We start from the raw sequence: 3,535 nt of genomic DNA on the forward strand, positions 1-3,535 counted from the left end.
CTTTACTCTGTATCTAACCCCGTGCTGTACCTGTCCTGGGAGTGTTTGATGGGGACAGTGTAGAGGGAGCTTTACTCTGTATCTAACCCCGTGCTGTACCTGTCCTGGGAGTGTTTGATGGGGACAGTGTAGAGGGAGCTTTACTCTGCATCTAACCCTGTGCTGTACCTGCCCTGGGAGTGTTTGATGGGGACAGTGTAGAGGGAGCTTTACTCTGTATCGAACCCCTTGCTGTACCTGTCCTGGGATTGTTTAATGGTGACAGTGTAGATCTGTTGCTGTGCCCTGAATTAACATGATCATAGACAGGACAAATGCCTCTGTCCTCTCCTGTGAAGACACATCTTTAGCAAACCATCGCAGCGGACAGACTGAAAACATTCATGACAGAAAGTCATGGGGTAGGTCTGTACACAGATCTCTGAGGAGATCTCAACCAATACTGTTTCTAATCATTTCCCAATAGTATTTGAACTCAGCGCTGGCTGAGGCCTGTTCTGCAGGCTTCACCCAGGGTGAGTTGTGTCTGGTTATTACCCTGACCGAGGTGTAATTTTAATATCTGAGGGATAGTGAGTGAGGGAGGGAGACAGAAATATAAATGAGTGAGGGACCGAGAGACAGAGAGAAACATAAGGGAAGGGGGGAAACTGTCTCTCATCTTTTTTTAGCCTCTGGTTGAAAGCTGTACCACTTTTGTGTTTGAACATTGCTGAGAGTTTGTGTAACTGAAAAGTGGATCCTTGGATCTCGCTATCAAATAGTGTCAAATTTTTCCTGTCTTTCAGTTAACTTTCTCCCTCTTTTCCCCAGGAATTTGAATTTTGAAGACTGCAATGTGAGCAGGAATCTTTGGACAAGGGCTATTCTCCAGAGGACAAGTGGATGGACTGAGGCCTACTCCACAGGCCGCACTCACGTGAGTTGTCTCTTTATTGCCGCCCCGGCCTTACACTTAGACACAAACACATTAACCCTTTGGTGGGTGACAAAGAGTAAATTAAAAATCTGCAATATGAAGCTGTCTAAATTTTGTTTATGAACCCAAAATAACAGGGTTCTTTTAAATCTGGGTGTCCCGAAAGAGAGGGAGGGGTTAGATTTCATTGTCTGAGCCCCGATCACTCTCTGTATAACCTGTTAGCTATTTTAAACGACACTCAACACTGCTGACTGCACCTTCTGGGATCTTTCTGTGTACCAATGGATTTTGTTTTAAAAAGGTTTTTCTCAGTTTTGAGAGGCAGTTTAACTCTTTCAGAGGATTGAAGGGAGTTCTTTAGACTTGGTCCAATCCACACACACAGGCTGAGGGTTGAGGAAGGGGTTTAGATCCAGGGGGGAATGGAGCTCGTAGCAGGAGTGAGGGGGGTAGGGGGGAGAGGAAAGACAGCATCCCGCCTGGTTAGGTTCACATTGCTGCTGCTGTGGGATCTTGCTGTTCACGCACAGGCCTGTGGACTTTGCCCGCAAAGTAATTGAGATCTCAACTCTGAAATAAAAATAGCACACGGACTGCAAAGTGGGTTTGAAGGTCTCAAATTTGAAAGTATAGGGAATGAGGGAGTTGATGAACCCTTTCCACAGACTGAGTGGATATTCAGCCAGGATCACATTGCTGCATGTGGGATCTTACTGTGCAATCAATACTGCTGTCAGTTTGTACAGTGCAACAATGGTGTAGAAACAGAGAGAAAGAGAGAGATAGAGAAATCCACAATGTGAAACTCTACTCAACAATGAAAGTGTTATCATTTTTGGGATCTCCCTGTGCACAAGTTGCCTGCAGAATTCACAAAATTAACAATAGTGGGGTCACTTTTAAAATGTAGCCATTGACTATAAAGAAATCAAGATGGCGCGGAATTAAAGTCCCTTAACTTGGAGCGGGTATAATTCTGGAATGAAGCCTGTATTTTAGGCCGAGACATAAATATGAGGGTGAAATGAAATCCGCAGGGGGCCATTTGAATTCAGTTTGCTGTGGTTGTGATTGTTAGATTCCTGAGTGTGACCCTCTCTCTCTCTTTCTCTCTCTCTCTCCTTCCCAACGACTGGGATGAGAATGAGAGAGAGATAGAAGTACAGAAAGAGTGTGGGACTGGGGGGTGATGGAGATTAGAGAGAGGGAGAAAGACAGAGAGGGAGGTAGTGAAAAAGAGAGGCTTTCTCTCCCTTTCTGCCTTCTTTCCATTCTTGTCTCTCTCTCTCTCTGTCTCCCCAGCGTTCTGAAGATATCTGTCCATCCCTCTCCACCTTCTTTGTGTGTCTATAAACCTTCAATCATTGAAAACCACCCCACAAACTGCAATGGGGAGCCTCCAGCACACCTTCCCGGGGATTCCTTGATTTGGGGAAAGAATAGAAATAAATGCTGGGAGGGCGATTTTAAAAAGTCCCCTCATGGACCGGGCAGTGGGTTTCCCAGTTTAAAGAGGGGAGTTTAACTTTCTGAGGGCGGATGTGTCTCCAGACTCGGAATACCCGTGCTGTTCAGGAGTTGGGGTGGTGGCGAGGGGAGATGGAAGAAAGAATATAGCAGTCACGGGAAGGAACATGTCCCCCACCCCCTGCTCACCTGCCTGTCCCACCGTGACAGGATCACATTGCTGTGTGTGGGATCCTGCTGTGCACCAATGGCCTGCAGACTTTCCTGAACTGCCAACTTAGTGACCACGCACAATTTAAAATTAAACTGGCTCACTGAGTCTGAAGCAGTCGGGAGGGGGTGAGGGAGTGAGTCTGAAATGAATAGGCCACAGCCTGGGTACAGGTTTGTCCTCAATGGTGGTGTTTGTGTTTTCGACAGAGCGGTGGGGTTGGAAGGATTTCTGAGGGGGGGGTAATGGAGTTAAATATCCCTGTCTCTGTCCCTCCAGCTTTCTGTCTCTCCCTTTCCAGTCATTTATTTGTATATTGAATCTTCTAATAAATGGGTTTGAGAATCCCAAGGTGATTTGTGGTTATGTTAATTGGGGGGGGTTTGGTTGTTAAGAGGGGAGGGGAGGTCAGTGGGGGTCCCCTTTCCCTCTCGCTCCCTCGTGCTCTGTCCGGGAAGTTTCGGGACTGAGTTGCTGATGCTGAGGAATGTTCTGTTTAACTGGGGGCGGAGGCGAGGGGGGTGGATGGGGGCGGGGGGGTGCGTGGGGGCGGGGGGGGATTTGTTCTTTGTCCCTGCGGCTTAATGCAGCCTCTCTGACTAGGCCTCAATTTTGCACCCTGCGAAGAATCTAGGGTTTAGTGGATGTGGGGAAGCATTTTGAATGGAGTTTCTTGAGGACTTGACTGAGTAGTTCTCTCTCTCTCTCTCTGTCTCTGCCTGTCTGTATTCCACCGTGTGAAAATGCGAGAGAGAGAGAGTGAGAGAGAGGGAGAGAGAGGCGTGGACACACATTTCCCACTCACTTCAACCCCAATCCTCACTTAAAAATCGCTTTGTATCTGGCCATACCCAGGTTTGTGTGGGATCCTGCTGTGTACACATGCTCTGCCCTCCCCCCCCCTCCACCTTATAGTCCTCACACCGCCACAATGT

The sequence above is a fragment of the Scyliorhinus torazame genome, unplaced genomic scaffold, assembly GCF_047496885.1.
Source record: "Scyliorhinus torazame isolate Kashiwa2021f unplaced genomic scaffold, sScyTor2.1 scaffold_82, whole genome shotgun sequence".
In the NCBI taxonomy this organism is placed as follows: Eukaryota; Metazoa; Chordata; class Chondrichthyes; order Carcharhiniformes; family Scyliorhinidae; genus Scyliorhinus; species Scyliorhinus torazame.